Genomic DNA, 24,847 nt, shown 5'->3' with positions numbered 1-24,847 from the left:
ATTCATGCATCCGAAGTTCACCTCTATCTTTCTATAGTAATTATGTCTTTATTAGTGTTCAGAGACTGTTATTATTCCTTTGTGGTTATTTTTCTGATGTATTTGACTCTTGAATTGTATTAGTAGTTCCTACACTTTTGACACCTGGTTTTGGGCATGATTGGTATTTTGGATAAGTTCTTTCCGCATTGTTATGATTATTTATATGGTTCAACTTCATTCTAGAAGACTTACCTTGGGATATTTTTGTCTTTTTCCTTTTTTCTTATTAGTTTGGGTGATAGGCTTACTTATCAAGGTACGTCTCGACAAGTGCCATTATGACCCCTTTTTTTTGGGTCATGACAAATTGGTATTAGAGCAGCCAGGTTTTATTGGTCTTAATGGTGTAAGAATGGATGTCTAATAGAGTCCCGCAGATTGGTATATAGACGTCCGTATCTATCTTTTTGAGTCTATAGGACGTCTTTAGGAAACTTCACTTATTTTATTCTTTATCATGCGATTTCTTACATATCTTGTGTTCTAAGTTGTGTTTCACTCTTTCTGCGTGGATGGTGTGACTTTTACCATATTACAATTGAGAGATGCGGAGAAAGATTGGTGGAGGTTGCTTATTAGTTGTAGACCCTGTGATTCTTTTGAGATGACTTGGAATCAGTTTATCGAGGCTTTTCTAGAGAGATTTATGCCTTTCAGTTTGTGAAGATTGTATGTGGGATGATTGATTATTTGGAGCAAGGCTCCATGACAGTTCTTGAGTATGAAGCATGCTTTTATTCCCTGTCTAGATATTTCTGTGATAGCATTTTCACCGAGTTTAAGAAGATTTAAAAGTTTGTGAAGGGTTTGGTTGTCTCTCTTCAGTTGGATACATCTCAGATGATTATGTTTAGGGATTCTTTTTAGAGTATTGTGGATTATGTTTAGATGATAGAGGGTATTATTAGTGTATCTCAGGGAGGAGCCAAGAGGGTGCATTATTTTAGTGAGTTCAAGAGTCAGACCTATCGAGGTAGAGATTTTAAAGGTTCTCGTGGATACCATGGTAGTCCAATGCATGTGATTTTATAGAGTTCAGTTGGTGGATCTTCTAGTTCAGCATTTTAGGGTGGTCGTTCGGGCTCAGTTGTACTTTCTCTTATTGAGATTGGTCGTAGAGGTTGCTATGTGTGTGATAAGATTGTCCATGTAGCTAAGGACTGTTCTCGCTGTGTATTTAGAGCTACTCTTATTTAAGCTGTAATAGGTAGGTCTTATACCAGAAGTGTAAGAGGTAAATATGATGGAACCTGTAGTAGTGGTCGTAGGCTACTCAGCAAGTTGGTAGTTGTGGATTGTCTTATACTATACCAACCAGACCTGAGGTAGAGTTTTTTGATGTTATGATTACGGGTATCTTCGTCGTTTGTTTCAGAACTGCATCTGTATTATTTTATCCCAAATCGACATTCTCCTATCTGTTTGTGTATTTTACTTTGGGTTTTGATTTTATTAGTGAGCCTCTTGCTATGCCTATTTGTGTATTTACCTCGGTTGGTGATTCTTTAATAGTGGATTGGGTGTACCGATCTTGCATTGTGACTTTTTTCGGACGTGATAAGACTTTGGTAAATTTGCTTATATTAAATATGGTCGATTTTGATGTTATTTTGGGTATGGATTGGTTGGCTCCTTATCATATAGTTTTAAATTAATTTTCTAATACTATGACTTTAGCTTCATCGGGTGTACCAAGGATAGCTTGGAAAGGTGCACTTCATTCTGGTCCTAAGAGGATTATATCTTATGTTCAGGCTCGTAAATTGGTTGAGAGGGGATGTTTATCTTACTTGGCCCATATTCATGACACAAGTGTTGTTTTGCCTCCTTCCTTGGATTCTATCCGTGTTGTCCGTAAGTTTATGGAGGTGTTCCTTACGGACTTGCCTTGTATGCCTTCGGATCGAGATATTAATTTTATTATTGATGTTGAGCCGGACACCAAGCCTATTTCTATTCCTCCTTATAGGATGGCCCCAGCAAAGGTGAAGGAACTGAAGGATCAATTGCAGGAGTTGTTGGATAAGGGATTTATTCGACCTAGTATTTTACCTTAGGGTACGCCTGCCTTATTTGTTAAGAGAAAAGATGGGTCAATGAAGATGTGTATTGATTATCTGTAGTTGAATAAGGTGACGATTAATAATAAGTATCCTCTTCTCATATTGATGATTTATCTGATCAGTTTCAGGGTGTTGCGGTGTTTTCAAAAATTGATTTGCGGTTCGATTATCACCAGTTGTGGATTAGAGCTTTGGATATTCCAAAAATAACTTTTTAGACTCGATATGGTCATTATGAGTTCTTGGTCATGTTTTTTGGGTTGACCAATTCCCCTGCCTCATTCATGGAGTTGATGAATCGGGTGTTTCGACCATATCTCGACTTTTTTGTTATGTTATTTATAGATGATATCTTGGTTTATCCAAGAGTGAGGTTGAGCATGAAGAGTATTTGTAGATTGTGCTTTAGAGATTGAGGGATGAGAAGTTGTATGCTAAGTTCTCTAAGCGGGTGTTTTGGTTAGAGTTTCTTTCTTTCTTGGGCCATGTGGTGATTGAGGAAGGTATTATGGTTGATCCATCTAAGATTGCAACGGTTTGTGATTGGGCTAGAGCTACTTCGCCCGTCAAGATTCAAAGTTTTATTGGCTTAGAGGGGTATTATCGGTGTTTTATTTAAGGTCTTTCTTCCATTGCAGCTAATTTGACTAAGTTTACTCAGAAAAAAATTTCCATCTAGTGGTCTGATGCTTGTGAGACGAGCTTTCAAAAGTTCAAGTTGTTGACTTCAACTCCTATCTTGACTTTGCCCAAGGACGACGTGGGTTTTATCGTCTTTTGTTATGCTTTAGGTATTATGCATCTGCATGGTACGTCAGTGTCCATTATTTTAGATCGAGGTTTTGTGCTCACATATTATTTTTGGAAGACTTTTTAGGATGAGTTGGTTACTCAGGTTGATCTTAGCACAACATTTCACCCCCAGACTGATGGCCAGTTAGAGCAGAATATCCAGATTTTGGAGGATATGCTTTACGCATGCACGATGGATTTTGGTGGCTAGTGAGAGAAACATTTGGCTTTAGTAGAGTTTGCATATAGTAATAGCTACTATTCCAGTATTGATATGGCTCCTTTTGAGGTGTTGTTGCTCCCCAGTAGGTTGGTTCAGTATTTCTGAGGTAAGACCTCGAGGTACAGACTTGCTTCGTGAGTTTTTTAATAGAGCCCAGGTCATTCAAGATAGACTTAGAGTGGTTCAAAGTAGGCAAAAGTGTTATGCTGATCGTAGACTTCGTGCCTTGAGATTTGGTGTTGGTGATTTTGTTTTTCTTTGAGTTTCACCCATGAAGGGTGTGATGAGGTTTGGAAAGAGGGGCAAGCTTAGCCCCAGGTATATTGGTCCTTTTGAGATTCTTCGGACTGTTGATGATGTGGATTATGAGTTGGCTTTTCCCCTTGATCTGTCAGTTGTTCATCTAGCTTTCATGTTTCTATGCTTCATTGCTATATTCCTTATGAGTCTAATGTCATTCGTTGAGAGTCGGTTCAGTTAGATGAGCGCTTGTCCTTTGTGGAGAAGTCGGTTTCTATTTTGGCTAGGGATATTAGGCGATTGCGCTCTAGAGTGATCCCTGTGGTTAAGGTCCAGTGGTGACATCAACCTGTAGATAAGGCTACTTCAGAGGTTGAGTATGATATGTGTAGTTCCTATCCCCAGCTTTTCATTGATTCAGGTATTTCCTTGCCTTAGTTTGAGGACGAACTAGATTTTTAGTGGTGGATGATGTAACGACCTAAAAATTTGATAAAATAAGTGAAATTGTTGATTTTGTGTGATTTGACTATTTTACCACTCCCCGTAGTTGCATTATGATATTTCTGGGGTGTGGGCTACCATTGTGGGATATTTTCTCATTGCTGGTGACATGCCCTTAGTGTATAGTTTGTATGCTTTATTTACTACTTTGCTTAGCCGGCCTATGATACCTACTGAGTACAAGTGGACCGTACTCATGCGTACTGCGCTCTTTCGGTGCAGTTCCTAGCTCGAGTGCGCCTCATCTTGATAGACTCAGGAGATTGTTGGAGCTTCCAAGGTAGCGGTTGGACATTCATGCATCCAAAGTTCACCTCTATCTTTCTATAGTAGTTATATCTTTATTAGTATTCGGAGACAGTTATTATTCCTTTGTGGTTATTTTTCTGATGTATTTGAATCTTGGATTGTATTAGTAGTTCTTACACTATTGACACCTGGTTTTGGACATGATTAGTATTTTTGGATAAGTTCTTTCTACATTGTTATGATTATTTATATGGTTCGGCTTCATTCTAGAAGCCTTACCTTGGGATATTTCTGTCTTTTTTCTCTTTTCGTATCAGTTTAGGTGATAGGCTTACTTGTCAAGGTACGCCGCGACAAGTGCCATCATGATCCTCATTTTTGGGTCGTGACATATAATCATGAAAATGTTGATGATGATTGATTTTTTATTGTTCTCATGTTTGGCAGGTTTCCATCATGGAAAACTATGACCAAATCCGGTTCATGATTCCCGAATGCCACGACCAATACTACGATGAGTTTCCAAGGACTAAGCTACTCCCGAAATAGGGTATATGCTTGGAGAGAGTTCCGAAAAAGCTTCTAGCATTTCATGCTAGACTCATGTCCACCAGATGGAGCTGTTTTGCCCCGAGCCCTTACAAGACAAACGAGCAGTGGATGCGAAAGTTCTACGCTAATCTTAGCATAGTATTTTTTTGAAACCCAATTATCAGGATTCGTGGGATGAGTATACATTTTGGAAAGGAGAAAATCAATGATCTATATGGGCTCCTGGATCCAGACATGACTGATTTTGAGGCCAAAATGTGTGAGCCGTATAGATAGATGGAAGAGAAGTTATGCCTGGGCAAGGAGGTCCTATGGGCGGTAACAAAAAGGGGCATCTCCATGAATGACTTCATAGCTGAGGCCCGGATATGGTTGAACATCATTTGCAGCCAGATCTCTCCTTGCATGCAATTACTATAATTACAGATATCCGTGCCCACATGGTTGCCTGCATACTGGACAACATTCCTCTAAATGTTGGTCATCTTGTGATATCTGATATGAAGTTGTACAGGAACTATGGTGGTATGTATCTCTTATTCCCTTCTCTTATTATTGAGTTATACAAGAGATCAGGGGCAGTGGAATACCCGGATGACACTTAGGTGTGCCCTGAAACCCCGATTTACCTACTAAAGATTATAGGTAAGGGTACACCTAACAAGAGAAAAAAGAGAAAGATCGACTTAGTCAGGTCGATAATTGAGGAGTCAGAGTCATGCAAACCATCTACTGCTAGGCCCCTGGAAGATATTGGTATGGATATTAGGGTCATCAAAGAGCTGGTATCAGGATTGCCTCAGGGGCAGGGAGAGCCCTCCATTAGGCGTCACTTTTATGTTTCCTACTCAGATTATGAGAAGTATTAGAAGGAGCAGCAGACATAGGGATCTACTATTTGTAGGCTTGAGAGGGCATATTCAACATTGATGAAGTCTCACAGGGAGCTTTGAGCCTCTCATAAAAAGATGAAGAAAATGGAGAAGAAGAGAGACAAGTTCTTCAGTAAAATATGGAAGGGGGTGAAGGGCTTGTGAAAGGTCCTAAAACCCCGAGCCAGACTACCTCCCCCTAGAGTAGACAGTGATGATGAGGCCCCTGCTGAGTGGTTAGGTTCTGAGGCTGATGTAGGGGTGCAAATTCAGTAGGAGAGAGCAACTCTTGATATAGTTTCAGGGGGCATCCTTATCTCTTTATTGTGCTCTATTGTTTATGCAGTGAGGACACTGCTAGCTCATCAGTTGGGGGTGTCTGTCCCTGGATTTGCATTATTTAGATATTTTTGGATGTCTTGATCTTATATTTGATGATGTTCTGGATGATTTTTATTTTCTATTTCTGGGTTAAAACATTTGGGTACTCTGGTGGTGCCCACATTTCATAGATTGGTTATTTGGTTTGTTTTTAGATTTTCTATTTTACTTTATCTTTATTTTGGTTATGATGATGTTCGATGAGCTTTTCCCTAAGATAGATCAAGTGACGACATTCTTAAGGGAGAATGCGTCGTGTTTGGATTTTGAGTCATGGATGCAAGGGAAGTCTAAGTACCTGTAGCATTTAGGTCATAAATGTAAGGGAAGTCTGAGTAATCTCACTTATACCTATGGTGAATTCTGAGTTGCCATTTGGTTTGCCCATGTAGAAGCCAAAATGTGAGATGAAGGCTTATGTTGGTACCATAATTAGAAAATTGTGCGTGGTGATGCAAATCAAGCATCCCCCCTTCGTAAAAAAAAATTCATAAATCAAGGGCATAGACTTGAGCGTCCTTGCAATATTTTTTCTCATTTTGTGACTCAGAAATTTTGGATTGTACAAATTGGTAGATATTCTATTTTTGTCTCTAGCAGGAGGGGCAAATGAGTCTCCTTAATGAATTTGCATGCCATGTGAAGTGAGCTTATTTTGTCTAAATCTCATGCATACTTGTGCCATCTCGAACTTGCCCCTTTAGTCTCTCAAGGATAATTTTGATTATACTTGGTTGGTGAGATGATCCTAGGCTATCTTTGTGAACTACGAACCCACTCTAAGCCTTAATAGCCTACCCATGCATATAGGACTCTTAGTTCCCCAAATTCGAGCCTTCAAGCCTTTCTCTGACAACCAGGTTACAATCCGTGTACCATTTAAAAATTTGTCCCTCTCTTGAACCTAACTCTCCTTGAACATGAAAAATGAAAATTGAGGCTAAATTCCTAAGTTAAGGTGGTAAGTTTAAAAGAGTTGACTTTGGGCCATAGCGGTATTAGTGGGCGTCTTTGAGCCAAGCAATGAAAAAGTGATAAAGAAAGAAATGATGAAAAGAAAAGTGAGGCATAGATTGCAAAAGAAATAAGTGAAAGGATGTTTTCCTTAAAAATTTGGGGAACTCAAGGCTCTTAAATTAGGCATGTGTAAAGTGCGAAAACAAAAGAAGTGGTCCATAGTCACAAGTAAATTGAGATAGTGTGATGTGGATGTTCAAGGAGGGTTAAGCCACTTTGTGCCTAAATGTTATCCTATCTTTCCCCGAACCTACGTTACAAGATCAAAAAGCACTTTGAAATTTCTAACCAACTATATTCATTGTAGTGGAAATTAAAAATGGGGGAAAGCCTATGGAATGGTACTTGTTAGCATCAGGATTCTTTGGGATAAAGAGAGTTTTTCTGTTAAATCCCTTATTGCATAGTCGATAACTTGGTGTGTGGGATTTTTCTTCTTGTGAGAAGGAATGTAAACAAGTTGAGAGGCGATCATGTCATCTCCCAAAAAAAAATGAGGCCGAAGGAGTCTAGTGAAGTTGAGGTAAAAGGTGAGTCACTTCTAGAGTATTGGTGATTGTTGCATGATTGCTCTTTAAAGTCTTTTGTACTCTTGGAAATTGCATTTTATGTTGAGGGGTATTGTGCAAATGGTGTTGCCCATGTTTGATGAGCTATGTGTGGTAGTAACTAAGCTTGAAGTCATTGTGATCATTAGGTCATGTAAGTTGGGCACAAATATGCATTGTCTTATGATAAGAGGTAGTGTTACTTGAGAAGAAGCAAACCTTTAAGTTGGGGGTGTTGATGAGTGGTGAATTTACCACTCATTTGCACTCAACACTCGTATACACTACTACAATTTGAATGTATAAATGAAACATATTTGAGATTAAATTCACTAATTTTGACATTTTGTAGGCATACAGGTTATGAGATAAAAAGATATGGATGTGCGCTAAAAAGGATCAAAAAGGAGGAAAGAATTGCAGCTGAAGGACCTGAGCAGAAAATCAACCTCAGTTAGTGCGATCGCGGTCTGAGGGCTGCGATCGCAGTCAGTCAAGCCAGGATAAAAGGACACGATTGCGGTTCCCTTTCTACGATCACAGTCAAGATCCAGCGATTGTGGCCTAGTGGGATACAACCTAGGGGGAAAATGTGAAATCACAATGCCGACCCCAATTCTCAAAGAGGCTCAAAATCCTTATTCTAAGGATTCATTAGGGACCTTTCATCATCAACTTAGCGGAGTGGTAGGGTTTTTTTTTCTTTGGAGCTTGGAGCTTAAATTTGTACTAATTTGAGACAAAAATCAATTAGAGAAACTCCAAAGTATGGATTTGGTATCACCCATTGAAGATTCATTGAATTTTAAAGTGTGGTTTGCCCTTTCTTTATTTTTAATGAATAACTTTGATGTAAATATTGGTATATTTGTGTTTAACATCTTTATGATTTGCTAGATATACCTCTTTGGATTATGTTTGAGTGGGGTGCAATTGTGTGGATATTGATTGTTAGCTCCAATTTGTGGTTAATATGGATGGGTTTCACAAATGTTTGAAAGCAAAATGGGAATTATTGGTGAGAACTTCAATTTCCCCTAAAGTTCCCACATCATCCTTGAAAAAGGGATATAGGTAGTCAAGATCCTACATCATCCTTGAAAGAGGGATGTAGGTGACATAAACATTTGTGAACAATAATGTAGATAGTAGTTATTCCCGTTTTGTTGTCTTAGAAATAAGGATAAAATGTGGAATTGCAATCTCTTGAACATCATCCTAGAAATAGGGATATTAAATTGAGGTTTTTTGGGTTGATTAGAATCTCAACACCCACGAGGTATTCAAACGAATCCATGTGTGATATTTGGTATTTTGTTGAAAGACTAACACTGAACCTAGCCTACCCACTCACACATTAATTGAAATTGGATGGTATCTTTCATATATCCGTACACACTTGTTTGCTTCTAGGAAAACATAATCCCAAGATCCATTTCAAATAGATTACGCTCTAATTATTCTTAGTCTCAAATTAATCCTTTAGAAGCCAAAAATTATCTTACACTTTTGAAAACATTCAAAATCTCCCAAATATTTGTATCTTAGGTTTAAATTTAGTAAGCAACTTTAATTTCGAATTTATTCAATTGTCACTCATATTTTCCTCGTGAATTTGACCCCAACTCAAAGTTAGATAATTTTATTGACAACAACCGCCTTGCACTTAATTTGACGTGTAAGTTTAGCATTATCACCCCTCTTTATTCATCTTATTCAATACAAGGATGAATACCTCACCTATAAATAGAGGTAGTTTTGCATGTTATTGCATGTACAAGGAAATATGATAAGTGTGAAAAAGATTATAGTGTGTAGTAGTGAAAGAGAGAGTTGAGACAAAGAAAATATTCTAAGTCTACAACTATATTCACTATACAAAAGAGAGTTATTATATTAGTGAAAGAAAGAGTTGAAACAAAGAAAATATTCTAAGTGTTTAACTATATTCACTATGCAGAGAGAGTAAATATATGTTGAAGGAAGGTGTTCTTATGGTGGAGCTTTGAACTCTTCAACTAATCCTGAGTTGCTTGAGTTGTACATCGTTGATGGGCTATTGTATCCTGGAGGGGACAAGTCACTAGATATACTGTTGGATCGGTGTAGACTAAGCTGCAATGGGGTTGAATCTTCATAATAAGAGCGAGATATCCGCGCCTCATCTAAAAAGAAGATTATCTTAATTTTGTTCAATTTTTGTTCATTTTATTATTTCAAGTGTAACTATTATAAATTGTGGTATATTACACCAACAAATTTTAGAGATATTGCTAACCTATCTAACATAGTGCAATTTTATCATAATGAGATGTAAAGGACACGGATTATCCTAGAAGGTTAGCAGATAGCCGAATGTCATCATACTTTGTGTGGGAGAGGCAAGAGGCTACACATCCCCAAGGGACAATGTGCCAAACATTTTTTTTGTATATGTATGCGCGAGTTCAACAAATCACAAGATATCCAATGTATGTAACTATAATCAGTAACCATATAAAACTTTCTACTGACTGTCATGTACTATTCAGTGCTTGGATGTAAAAGTTGGGTTCCAATTTTGTTGATAGTTCTTACATGTCGAGCTGTGGAAACAACCTCTTGCAGAAATGTCGGGTAGGGTTGCATACAATAGACCATTGTGGTACGATCCTTTTCTGAATCCCATGCATTACTAGAGCTTTAGTGCATTGAACTACCTTTTTTTTTTCTTACACGTCGAGCATTTAATGGATAACTTTCTTCGATTTCCTTCATCATTGCTCTTATTACTTTTGAATTCATAAATTACTTGTAAAAATTCCTTAGGGAAGCTTAGCATCACTCTCTGCTCTGTTAAAAAGAAAACCATATAGGATATTTTTGAAAAAACATTTCTTAATTTTGTTTAGTTATTAAGAGATGTTAATTCTGACTCATTTCTCTACATTGGATTATCAAATAACTTCTTAACTGTTTTGAGCTTGTTGATGTCATCCATGATGTTAATGGAAGGTGTAAATTTCAACACTTCAATGTGAAATGGAGAAATTTATAGCTGCAAAATTGTTTGACAATGGCAAAAACAATCTTCCAAAAGTCTTGAATTGGTTTTTACCAAGCGTGAACCAAAGGAAAAAAACTGGAAAAAAACTAAGGCCACATTACATGTATAATAAACCTTTGTGGTTCGGCCCTTCCCAGACCTCTCATATAGCGAGAGTTTTAGTACACTGTGCAGATAGAAAACAAGTTTCTCCAACAAGTAAAATAACGCATGCCCCATCTTGATTGTCATTTTCTGTTTTGAACATTGTATATGAGTATGTTCCATCTTTTAGTTCCTTTAAGAATTAATAAAAGTTTCATATAAAACTATGCATTACTATCAGAGAATTAGAAGTACAATAGACAATTACGAATAGAATGTTATAAATGTAGCAAAGTACTCGAGCTATATTCTCATCACTTATAAGTTTAAGATATCTTAAATTCTTGGTCACCTAATTCTTTTAATTACACAGCCTACTATCTGTTGATACATAAAAAATAAAGGGGCTTCTGGAGACTTAAGAAGTTATTCAAGGGTCGAAAAGATATTTTTTTGCAGAAATAGAAGACTTTCTATATTGTCTTATTCAATAACCTTAGGCTTAATGTCTTGGAATTCTTGGAAAACTTGGCGCGTGCCAAGTTTGTGCATTCAATGAACTTTAATTACTAATTTAAAAAAAAACAACAACTGGAGAATTCTAAACCGTTTCATTATGAATTTCAGAACCTTGCTCTTATTTTGTTTCATATGAGTATAGGAGTAGATACAGTAAATCTACCCAGACTATGAAGAAATAACAACAAGCAAAAGGCTGTAATTCTGTTGCAAATAACAATATTTGTTTTTTTATCTTTCACGCATTTGTACAAACGTCATGTATATCACCCTGGTTCATCAACTCTATATAAATGCATAATGGGTTTAATGAATTTCTACACTGAGTTTCCTTCCTTCACATCCTACCAACTAGATTTGAAGAAACTCGATAAGAAAGAGGATGATAAACCAATTTGCTCAATACGTTGCCAATTTGCGGCAATCGTTATTCAATGAGATTTTACCTTCTTTTTTTTTTAATTCTAAATGTGTAGTGTTTCACAAAATCAATAATAAGGCATTCTTTCCATCTATCCTAATATTAATTAGTGGTTAAAGTTAATTAGTACTTGTTGTTGGTAAAAGGTGACAGGCATCTTGTAGAATTAGTCGAGGTGCGTGCAAATTGAACTGACACCACGGGTATCAAAAAAAATTGATAAGGCATTATTTTTTCTTCCAATTTTACCTTTAATTTGATAAATGGAGTGTTGCATAACCAAAGGTAAGTTAGTAAAAACTTTTTACTTTCTAGGCATGAGTATTTTTTTAAAGGGCGTACACGAGCTAAAAACCACATGATCAATTTCTTGACCTGGAAAGGTATGCAACAGATACTCCGGGCCGTCTTGAGGAAATTTGTGTTGCATATTTTATACATGCTATTAAGTTTACTAACTTAATGGTGCCACGCCTGTAAGTACTTGTGTCCTCTAAATTTCTTTTTTTCAACTTCTTCACCTCTTTTCCTCTCACAGGTCTGATATATATGTGTGCAGGCAAGGATCTCCTTATAATCTCTTTCGATAAACTGTCTCCTTATTCAATTCGGAGAGAAAAGCTCGGAGTGATTGTTATTTTTCTCTTGTCTTCACAAATCCTTTTCCCTTATTTTCGTAATTTTTCTTTTTCCTCGTTCTATTTTTTTTCTTTTGGGGAAGGGTGATCAAACGGAAAGTAAAAATGAGGTGCTTTTTGGTGTGAATTGGTATCATGTGTTTGTCTTCTGTCAATGTCGTCTTGTTTTTATGTCATGAAGTGCACCTTGTGTGCTTGCAGTTTTCTGATACAAGATCAAATATACAACACAGATTCAAGAGATCTACAAGATTAAAAACAATAGAGAATCAAAGGCCCCACTCAGCTTCTCTATGTTTTCAAGACAACAACAACAATATTTAATAAAGTAGACAGAGAATAAAAGATTACAAGGACTATAGTGAATCGAAGAGGCCCCACACGGCTTCACTATGTCAACACATATACAACAATATTACATCAACAAGAAAGTTATGGGTACATTAACAACTACAAGAAACCAACGGATTCAACAAGATACAAGATACATAGTTAGACCAAATGAAGGAAAAATCTTAAGAACCCAAGAATTGTTACACTCTTGGACCCTTAACACCATCTGCGATACAAACCTAACTCTACGTTGACACAAGAGGGCCTTTACCTCCTCTAAACACCAACGTTTCAAGCTAATGTGCAAACACAAGTGAATCGACACTTGTATCTACCCTAGTTTCGGTTGGAACTCTCTCTCACAAGACTAGAGAGAGAACTTTAAGTGTTACAAGTTTCAAGTCTTAAAAATAATCAATTAAGGAGCAAAAGACCTAAAATGTTCTATTTATATTACATCTCAAACAAAAGGTGAAAAGACAAAAATGCCCTTTAATGACCAAGTGAACATTAGGCACCTATGTGTGCCCATTATGGATGATTTTGGAGTCTCCATCACACTTAATGTGTGCACCTTCTCTGCTGAGTTCAACAAGCTAAAAAATATGTCCACCTATGAGGTCGTACTCGTATCATCCTCTCCACCTTGAAAGGAGTTTGACCTCAAACTCACAGCTTCATCAACCTCATGGCTCCTCCATAGAATCACCTCCTCATTTTCTGTCCCAAAGTTTTAAGGCTTAGCCAAGGGTTCCTTGAGTTTATCAAGCATGTATTGGTGAGAATGTTCCTTGGTGTCTCTCCTAGGAAGCACATGATCATGTACTTACAAACAAAAAAAGGCGGTACTAGGCAAAATGATAGTACCTACGTTAGTGAGAAGTAAAGGATTCCCGAGGGTAAGTCCCAAAAGTAAGGACCCCTTGTCTCTTTTCTCCTTGGTTCCCTCCTCTTCTCCTCTACTCCCACTCTCGGCCTCTCCCTTTCTCTCCTTCTTTCTTTTTCCTCCAACTCTCTTACTTGTTGACTAACTTCGGCTACTTGTATTGGTGAGAGAGTGTGGAGCGTATACCTTTGGCTATGGAGATCCAAAGTGTAGCTATTGGTTCGTCCATCATGCACGGTAGCTCTATCATACTGCCATGGTCTCCCCAAAAATAGGTGGCATACTTGCATAGGAATAACATCACACAACACTTTGTCAAAGTAGTTGCCTACCTTGAACCATATCACCACTTGTCGGTTTACCTTTAGCTCACCACACTCATTTAGTCATTGAAGGTTGTATGGGCTGGAATGAAGGATAGTGGGAATCCTCAAAACATCAACCAATGTACTACTAGCAATATTAGAGCAACTACCTCTATCAACAAGCATAGAACACACAACCCCTTTAATAAGGCATTTAGTGTTAAAAAGGTATTCCCTTTGACTAGGATCACCCAAAACCTTACTAATCATGGCCTTTCTCACTACGAAGCATGGCACTTCAACCTCACCATCACACGGCCAAGAATCCTCCTCCTCCCCTTCCTTTGGCCTCTTGGGTTTTACCTCCTCTCCACCTTGAGATTGATCATTAATCTCCTTCGGTTCAAGTTCCACCTCCTCCCCAAGAAAATACAATGTCCCTTCCCTTAGAATTATATTTCTCCTATTCGGACACTCACTAGCCTTGTGTCCCCAACTTTGGCATGTAAAACATTGAAAGCCTTTAGAATTAGGAAAGGAATATGGTTTAGCTTCATTTCTCGTAGAGTACCTTTGGTGAACCTTATTCTCAGCTTGGGCAACCTTGGCCTCGGGTTGCTTCACTTTGGATGGATCATTCTTGTCATGGTGCCAACCTGAGGGTGATTGGACTTTGAACTTGGACCCCGGTTTCTCCCGCAACTCTTTTTTAATTTCCAATGCAGCTTGGAAGATGGCATCAAGGGTGTCGAACTTGTGAAGTATCAAACGTGAAGCAATATCTCTATTCAACCCCACCTTGAATTGAATGATGTAATAACTCACTTGTTCCCTTCTATGATCAAGTTTCAAGATGAGTTATTGGAACTCATCGTAGTAAGCCACGATGCTTTTGTTTCCTTGCCTCAAGTTATACAACTTAGCAATGAGCTCTTGATAATATCTTTTGGGTAGGTACCTTTGTATCATGAGGTACCTTAGCCGAAACCAAGGAGAGGGTTGCCCCTCTACCAAAACATTACCAAAACGCTTAACATACTCCCACCATGTATTAGCATAACCCTCAAAGTGAGCAATCGTGTAGCAACTCTTCTTCTCCTCGGTAAGATGATTGACTTTAAAGACCCCATCTCATGCGGATTCCCATGCAAGAAACTCTTTGTGATCGCTCTCACCCTTAAAGATTGGAAGCCCTATTTTGATGGTATTTAGTCCTACTTCACGGTTTTGGTTCCCTTGTTGGTTCTAATGACCAACTCTTCCTTCTCGGCCATGAACCTTCCTTAGATCAACATGTCTACCTCATACATCTCCCCTCCCCTCCTAAATAACCATCATCAAACGGTCCATATACCTTATGTTAGATAGGTCTATTTGGGTTAAGTGGAGCTTGTATTGGTGGGTTTGTATGTGGTGGATAATAAGGTCTTTGGTCAAGTGGAGTTTGATATGGAGGGCTTGGGTTGTGGGGTGGCATTTGGATTCCAAGTCCTTCTTGTTGGACTTGGTGAAGTGGTGGTTGGATTGGCCTCTCATGGTCTCGGGTGAGGGAGTATAGTGGAGTTTGATTTGTGACATTGGTGGGTTATCTCAGTGGATGGAACATTTGGTGCAAGGCCTCGGGAGTAGTGGTCGGGGAAATGTGTTGAGGGGTGGAAGGTCAACTTCTATGACTTTCCACACGCTATAATCTCCCACTCATTAATACAATATCCGTATCTAGTTTCTCAAGACCCACATTGAACCTAGACACATCTCGGGACATAGTTTTAAAGTGAGCCAAAATGAGATTGATGGCATTACTATCCATTATTTGAGCATTTGAAGCCTCGGGTTCCATTGTGATGGTATCGAAATTAATCCTTAAAGTTATGGTCCAACAAGTCACCAAATCAGTCCACTATGTTACACACAACATTACAACACAAAACCTACAAAACAAAACATATGTTATTTCAAACAACCTCACTATTCTCTCACTCACGTTATGGCCTCACACTTGATGTCACAAATGTTTGCAAGTCGGCTTGTAGTTGTGGTGAGCTGAAGAGTAAGTATACTCCTTAGTCAGAATGAATTCTTTGTTGGACGACTCAAGTAAATAATATTCGAACTTGAACCAATAAGCACTACGATTATAAAAACGACAAAAGCACAAAAGAAACGTAGACACAAACAATGGATTCAAAGGACTAACTAGTAAGACTTTACTAGTTTGTTAATTAATTCTAGGATCAACTAATGAAACAAAGAATCAACAATTAGAAACTAGAAAATCCAAATTTGAGCTCAATATTGACGTTAACAGTAGCAAGTGGTGATGTGGCAGCAAGCAATTGTCTCGGGCCCACACAATTTAGTCACGATTTTTGAATCTTCAACTTTCACACATTTTAGAATTGGAGGACAATTGGTTTTTGGAGGAAAAAATACAAGTCTTTGAGTCATTTGTAAGTTTAATCTCAAAAGATGATCTTGACTTGTACTAATTCCACCAAACAAGGCTCCTTGATTTAAGGATAGTAGTTGGAAAAGTTGATCTCAAGTCTAGGAGATGATGGTTCAAGTCTTCTCACAAACAACTTTACAACTTTTGTCTTACAACTTTTTGGATCTATTTTTTTACTTTTTGTTGTCTTAAGTTGTAAGAATAGATGAAGAACAACATGAACATATCAACAATCCTTCAAGAACATAACAACGACTTCTCAAGATCACAACAACAACAACACCAATCAGCCACCAATCTTCAACAACAAGGTTCAACACAAGGCCAACTTCAAGTCACCACAACAATAGTCAATATTACAAGCTCAATTTTAGATCTAGAAAATTTAGTGTTGGTGAGAAAGGATCCAATACTACAAACACACTAAACAAGTAAAATACCACTAGATCTAGTCACAAAACATTCGGCCAAGACATATCAACAACAAGTTCTACACCTCTCGGCCAAGAACACAAACACAAGAACACTTTTTTTTATAACAAGCAAGCCCAAGATTTGATCTTATAGGAACAAGATCAAGCCATGCTCTGATACCAAATGATACAAGATCTAACAAACAACACGGATTCAAGAGATTCTTTTTTTTTTATAACAAGCAAGACCAAGATTTGATCTTGTAGGAACAAGATCAAGCCATGCTCTGATACCAAATGATACAAGATCGAACACACAACACATATTCAAGAGATCTGCAAGATCAACAACAATAGAGAATCAAAGGCCCCACTCAGCTTCTCTATGTTTTTAAGACAACAACAATAATATTTAACAAAGTAGATAGAGAATACAAGATTACAAGGACTATAGTGAATCGAAGAGGCCCCACATGGCTTCACTATGTCAACACATAAACAATAAGATTTCAACAACAAGAAAGTTATGGGTACATTAACAACTACAAGAAACCAACGGATTCAACAAGATACAAGATAAACAGTTAGACCAAATGAAGGAAAAATCTTAAGAACCCAAGAATTGTTACACTCTTGGACCCTTAACACCATCTGCGACACAAACCTAACTCTACGTTGACACAAGAGGGCCTTTACCTCCTCTAAACACCAACGTTTAAAGTCAATGTGCAAACACAAGTGAATCCACACTTGTATCTACCCTAGTTTCAATTGGTTTTCACTCTCACAAGACTAGAGAGAGAACTTTAAGTGTTACAAATTTCAAGTCTTAAAAATAATCAACTAAGAAGAAAAAGACCTAAAATTTTCTATTTATATTACATCTCAGATAAAAGATGAAAAGACAAAAATGCCCTTTAATGACCAAGTGAACATTAGGCACCTATGTAGTTCCCATTATGGATGATTTTGGAGTTTCCATTGCACTTAACATGTGAACCTTCTTGGTTGAGTTCAACAAGCTCAAAAATATGTCCATCTATGAGGTCGTATTCGTATCAGTTTGGGAGCTGCAAGAGTAACACATCAAATTGATTGCATGTGGAACAACGTGAAGGATGGGAGTTTTGAAGCGTAAGATCTAAGGAGGAAATTTACAACATTATTATTTATTGATAATGGTATTAGATTCATAAATGTTAACAGGTGCAAAATTGCATTTGAGAATACTAAACAGGAAAGTGAGGTTTCGCAACTCAAACTGGAGAATTACCTCAAGGTTCTCTTCAAGATCGTATAATAGTTTCTTATCTTTTGCATCTATGTTGTCATTATTGTAATCATCCCATATCTATGTCTCATTCTTCTATTGGTCTTTACAGGTGAAAAATCAAGGTTCGCCTACTGAGATTGAGGACCGACCTGAATATAGTAATATGAATTCTGATATTGAGTAGAAAGTGATAGGTATCGTGGTTAGACAATGCCATCAGAAAGTCCGTCAATGCAGTGACATGATTTAGCATATTAAGTATGTAATGAAAAGAGATGGGAACAAGAGGAAGCAAATTCAATCGGTTTTTCTTTATATCACTAATTATTATGTTAAAAAAATAGAGTCATAGATCTTCAGTTCTACATTGTAATCTATTTTCAGAGTTTTCTTAATGCAAGTATCAAAAATTATCTCTATTTTAATTTGTTCGTCTTACTTTTTTCTTTTGTCTGTTTCAAGAAAAGTGTTTCTTTCCATTTTAGAAACTTTTAAATTTAACTTTAATAATAAAGATAATATTCAAAAAGAAACTCTCTTAATTTGCTAAAATGAGACGAAAAAAGTAGCAATTTAACTTCAAAATTCTCATTAGCTATAGAATTTTTTATGCTCACATGGTTCACCGATTTCATCGACTAGCACAAAAGAGTGATTTAATTGATATGAGGTGCGCTTGAAGTGGGGGATGTATTTCCCTATTGGGTTGGGCCTTTCCCATAAGGTCCCCACTATTGGGGAAGAAGCCCTCTTGCTATCCATATGTGGGGTGCCATCTTAGCCTTCCTTGACCACGATCACTCCCTCACCTATACGTTTGTGATCGGCCTCAACTCTGTATCGATCACGATTATTTCAAATCACAAATTTGTAAAGTCTTTATTTTTTTAATCATTTGCCAAATCAAACACTTTCACATAGATTGAAGCGAACAGAATAGTTGATTCTGTCCATCCAAGATTGTGGGTTTTATGAACAAGTTTGTTTAGGTATCCTAAACCCATATATTCAAGGAAAAATCACTTTTATATATATATATATATATATATATATATATTTAGAAAATATCTATCATCTATAACAATTAAAAAAATCCTTATATAATAATTATAATTGTTATGATTTGAGCCTAGGCTCTAGACGTAACGGACAACTCAGACCAATGAAGACCTGAGAGAACCTCTCAGTATAACATCATGAGCATTTCATTTTGAACATGTAATAAAACATTTGCGGAAGAATAGCCCATTAAGGAAATCCATTTAAAACATATTGAAATTTATACAAGTTTGAAATAAAAAAATTTTGATCACATCTACGTAAATCTACGACGCCTCTAACATATGAATAAGAAATTGACGTCAGGACATGGCCACGATCATACCATAAAAATAAAAATGAAAAGTCTAACATGAAAATCATATTGTCTTTCAAAATATGGAGGGCTCAGCACTTGTTGAAGCTGTCTCAAGGAGTTTCTGCTGCTGCACAGAATCATGAAAAAATATCTCCGAACCTACATCATGAAAAAATGTAGCATCCGATGATGGTCAGTACGACGACTACTAGCATACAACTCAAGAAAAAGGAAAAAATAATTTATAAAGCAAGTTGTAAAATGCGTAGTATAAATCACAATAGAGAAAAATATGAGATAAGGAACTCAAAACACAAAAACATAATTATTTATTAACTTTATTCATGGGCTAAGCAGTTTCACTGATCTTGGGCAACCCATGAGCTACATTGGTTCGGTACTCTCAAAATCGGTTAGTCCCCATTTCATATTTTCCACATGAATTGAGATGAACATCATTTAGCAATCATGTCATATCGTCCTCATAGAGAAAACATGAATAAGGTTATCCTATTAGGGAGCGAACCACCCCTACGGCGGCAAAATATAGGTTTCAGGTGTTGTTAACTAGAACTTAGAACTTTTTTCGTGAACTACATAATCCTCTTAAAACTCAATTAAAATATTTTTCATAAACATTTATCCATAGCGTCTTTCTTTAAGACATGCACATCTGGGTATCATCATATCAAGACTTATAAATCATCTATATCATGCCAAAATTACCTTCATAAAATATTATTGACTCTTAGCCCCGTCATTCAAAATCATAAACATAATCATGGTTAAATTTTTATAAGAATATTAAAACATGTCATAAAGTTCAATAATTTCATCAGTTCAAAGGATGAGTGACATACCCTTTAGCATTATTTTTATTATTTTTGAATTCATAAATTACTTTAAAAGATTTCGTAGGGAAGATTAGTATCAGTCTCTGCACCGTTAAAAAAAATCCTATGGAAATATTTTTGAAAAAAACATCCTAATTTTGTTTAGTTATTAAGATATGTTAATTTTGAGTCATTTCTCTGCACTGGGTTATCAGATGATTTCTTACTTATTTTTTTGAACTTCAAAATCAAATTCTATTTTGTGAAAAATTATTTAGTTGTCAATTTGTTTGAACACTATCTATAAGTGGTATCAAAGAGAAATTTTGCTTCTAAATGTTCAAAGTAATTGAATCTTATGAATGCAATGCATAGTTTAATACTATCTAAGGATGCATTGAAAACTTTTGATTATCATAGAAAGAAAGCATTCAACACAAAATGGAACAAAAATTATAGCATTTTTGTGTAAAGATCAATTAAAGCTTCAGTCTAACAAAATAAAATGTTGGACACTTATGGATAGGAGTGGACATTTGGTTTGTTCGATTTGATGGTTTAATATCGATTCGATTTTTTAATTTTTGACTTGACAAAAATGACAACCTTAATCGAACTTAAATAAATTCAGTTTGGTTTAATTTCTATAAATTTGATTCGGTTATTTTACATTTTTATTTCGATTTTGAAGACTTAAGTAGTGAGCCTTTTTTTTTTTATCATGATTGAGCTTTTGAAATTGGTGATTTTTTAGAAAAATAATTTTTTCAAACCTAATTTTTATTCTCAAATATAAATAGCTCAATATGCATGAAATGAAATGAAATAACCATTTTTACCAAAAAAAAAAAAGAGAAATGAAATAACCATAAGTTTAACATAATATATAACTGCATTATGCATACGTTTGCATAAACAGTCCACAAAATAATACAAAAGTCATAAAAATAATCCATAAACCAATTACTACAGGCTGTTCTACATAAATAATTTATAGAACAGTAAAATAGTCCATAAAATAGTCCACAGTCACCACCATCAATCTATAAAACAAGTACCACAGTCCACCAAAATAGCCACCAGTCCAGAGCTCACAAAACGGTCATAACAGTTCATCAAATAGTCACCATAGTCCACAAAACGGTCATCTACAGTCCAAGAAAATTAAAGTTTAAAAATTGAAGTTTTCATTCAAGAAAACTGATTTCAAACCAAGAAAATAGTAAAATTAGAAGTAGAAGAACTGAAGAAGAAGAAGAAGAAGAAGAAGAAGAAGAAGAAGAAGAAGAAGAAGAAGAAGGAGGAGGAGGAGGAGGAGGAGGAGGAGGAGGAGGAGGAGGAGGACACAAAAACACACTTACCCAAAATCAACCACAATCCATATTTGCTTATTGATACCTACACATCAATAATGCTAGACTCAGTTTCACTACAAATCATTTCTGAAAAAATATGAGACGCTTGTTAATTGATATGCAATATAAATAAAAAAATTATTTTTGATATAATGAATACAAAATCATAAAATTCTTACCAACTTCAAGTTGCTCAAGATATTCTAAAACTTCCTCGATATTAATTGAAAAATGTTCAGGTCTAAGCCACTCTTGAAGACATATAAGAGAATGCACTAGTTTAGGAGTCAATGAACTCCTAAAAGGATCAATAACACGATCTTCCGTGTTAAATGCACATTCAGATGTGACACTGGAAATGAAAATGGCTAACATATCACGATTCATCTCTGCGATAATGGAAAATCTTGCCTCATTAACTTTCTACCAATCGAATATATCTATATTTTTTAATCGAACTCAATTTCTTCAAGAAGATATTTTTTCAACTAGATTTAATGCTTGAACCTCCACTAATTTCTTGATGCTTCTCAAATTATTATTTTGTGCTTATTATTTCTCTTCTTTGAAAGCTTTCATAACCACTTACAGATGAAGAGTTTCCAAAATAAGAAGAAGCAAATCAAGATGAAGAGCTTTTTGATTTCTTAACATAATGATCAAACAAGGTTTTCATATATGTCTCCACTGAATCGGATAACTTATCTCCAATTTTTTTTTCCAAACATGTCCATAATTGCAAAAGAAACATATTCAAGTTTGTTGCGGGGATTCAACACAGATGAAATAAATATCATTTTATTCATTTTCTTAAGATCACCCCAATAGTTTCTGAACTTTTTCCTCATATTTGTTGCCATTTTTTTTTCAAATTAGAATCTTCATGTTCTATCATCTCTTTCAAAATTAAATCAAGCTCAACAATTTTCATAAAGTGCACACTGTTAGTAGCATATTCTGAACCAGAAACTTTCAATGTAAGATCATAAAATATTTTCAAAAATTTTATCATGGCCCTTACTTTTTTCAGTCCTCACTTGTAAAGCACCTGCACTAGTTCCATCTTCACATGAAGTGGTATGAAGATAATCTAAAAAATCATTATCATATAAACTATATCTTTCAAATTCAAGCTCAAAATGTTGTGTTATTTCAAGCATCAAGTATGTAGAGTTCCAACGAATAGGAACATCTAAACATAAATATATCTTTCAAGTTATCAAATTAGATTCACAACATTCTTTGAACTTTTTAACTCTCGCAGCAAATTGTTTAACATACCCCACAGCTTGTCTCCCTCGCTTGACAAACTTATCAATTTTTTTTAATCCACCTTGCATAATAAGATTAAGAATGTGCCATACACCCACATGAAGATGTTGATCCTCCATTGTGTTAGTTCCCCAATTACTTAATTGGTTATACATTTTAATAACTATAACATCGTTGGAACTAACATTATCAACTATAATATTAAAAACAGTATTCAAACTCCATTCAAGCAAACAGTTAGTAATTAAAGCAGTCATATAAACACATTTATGACAGGAAATTGGATAGATATTTATCACTATTTTATGCAATTTTCAATTTTAATCTATAATGTTAGTTGTTAGACACATGCAGTTAATTTTTTGAATAGACGTCCAAGTATCTGTCGTAAGATAAACTTTTGGACGTTTTCCCTGTAAACCTTTTCAAAACTTATTTTTCTTCATATAGAACTGATAACTATCTCTTGTCAAGATCCTATGAGAAGGAATATGAAAGTGTGGGGCTTTGACTATCATGAAATTTTTACAGTCTTCCTTTTCAACAAAACTAAATGGCAACTCATCAACAACTATCATTTGGGCTATAACTTTCCTACTTCATCCTTGATCAAATGTCCAAGTTCCCAAAAGCCTTTACTTTTCACTCGCAAAAGGTTGTAGAATTATTAATTTTGTTTAACTATCATTAACAACAACATTCGAGTAGTAAGGACATAACCTTAGCATATGATTATTCATCGATGAAGTACAATTAGAACTTGAAGCAGTTGCATACAGTTTTTCACAATACTTACATTTTGCTTTGTTAGCTCTAATTTTTTTGTCAGTGATCTTGTCAAACCACTGCCAACATTTGCCCTAGGTTCCATGACATTTCTTTTCTTTGAAGGTTCGACTTCAATGGCAGTTTCAACTTCATTTGGATATGAAATTGAAATGTTTTCATTTGATTCTCCACTTCACTTACCCTACTTTATTCTAAGAAAAAAACTTTTTATTCATTAGTTCTTAGCCTTTAGACTTAAACTATCAATTTAAATAAAAAAAAAAAAAAAGAAATATTGAATCAAACATATTTTTAAGGTTGACTGGTCGCCAAAATGACTGATCGCCAAAAAAGTGGTCACCGAAACTTGTCCTTACTTTATTGTCAACGAAAGCTGGTCAAGCTGACTGATCTTCGGTCAGTTGAGCCTTGTCAGTGGTCGTCAAAACTTGTCCTTACTTTGTTTTCACCAAAAACTATTTAGGTGTCAGTAGTCATCGAAACTTGTTCTTACTTCGTTGTTACTAAAAATTAATTGGGTTGATTGATTTCTGATCAGTTGAGCCTTGTTAGTGGTCATCGGCTCAGCACCTACAAAATTCCTTATCACTTTTCATAGTAATCACCGCCTTCGATCGGTTGAGTTGAACTGGGGGTAGTCATGGAGGCATCGTTGTGTGTTTGTAGCAAAAAAGTAGTTAGTTTATCAGAATCAAAGTAAACAAGATAATAGTAAATAAGATAATAATGGCCCTTTCTTTGGTGATAGAAGATCTAATTGTAGAAAGAATCAAAACTAAAGTTGAGGATAACTCTTTTTTGACCTATATTCCTAATTACGAATCAAGAAGCCTTTATCACCCACTCGTGAGAGGTCAGAGCCCAGAGGATGGAGGCTACGCTGAACTGAATGACAGAATGTTGATTGTTGAATACCCCACAGTTTGTCTCACTCGCTTGACAGACTTATTAATTTTCTTCGATCCACCTTGCACAATAAGATTAAGAATGTGTCATACACTTCACATGAAGATGTTGATCCTTCATTGTGTTAGTTCCCCAATTACTTAATTGGTTATACATTTTTATAACTATAACATCATTCAAACTAACATTATCAATTGTAATATTAAAAACAGTATTCAAACCCCATTCAAGAAAACAGTTAGTCATGAAAGCAGCCATATCAATACCTTTATGACAAGAAATTGGATAGATATTTATCATTATTTTATGCAATTTTTAATTTTAATCTATAAAGTGAGTTGTTAGACATATGTAGTTAATTTTTTGTATAGACGCCCAAGTATCTGTCGTAAGATAAACTTTTGGATGTTTTTCTTGTAAACCTTTTTCAAAATTTGTTTTTCTTCATATAGAACTGATAACTATCTCTTGTCAAGATCCTACGA

The sequence above is a fragment of the Capsicum annuum genome, chromosome 10 (assembly GCF_002878395.1).
Source record: "Capsicum annuum cultivar UCD-10X-F1 chromosome 10, UCD10Xv1.1, whole genome shotgun sequence".
NCBI classification, from domain to species: domain Eukaryota; kingdom Viridiplantae; phylum Streptophyta; class Magnoliopsida; order Solanales; family Solanaceae; genus Capsicum; species Capsicum annuum.
This window is presented reverse-complemented; position numbering follows the sequence as displayed.